Source organism: Morone saxatilis, unplaced genomic scaffold (assembly GCF_004916995.1).
Source record: "Morone saxatilis isolate NCDOM2014 unplaced genomic scaffold, NCSU_SB_2.0 Contig12, whole genome shotgun sequence".
Taxonomy (NCBI): domain Eukaryota; kingdom Metazoa; phylum Chordata; class Actinopteri; family Moronidae; genus Morone; species Morone saxatilis.
The window spans coordinates 1772304-1772511 of record NW_023339674.1 but is presented as its reverse complement, the minus strand read 5'-3'; positions in this window follow the sequence as shown (position 1 = coordinate 1772511).

Sequence of the window (208 nt, the reverse complement as noted above, 5' to 3'; positions counted from 1 at the left end):
GACTCACTTATGTGTTCAGGCAGTTCTAAATGAAGAGATATAGTGACCTCCAGTGGTCTCAACGTGTCAGGACAACAACAACCACGGTGGTAGATTTGAAGTTGTTCATTATTCACTTTTATTTTCTACAGTTCACTGACCTCTAATTGATCCTCTACAAGTGTTGTTAAAGACGGCAGTGAGAGGTTTAAAGTCAGACACAAGTGGT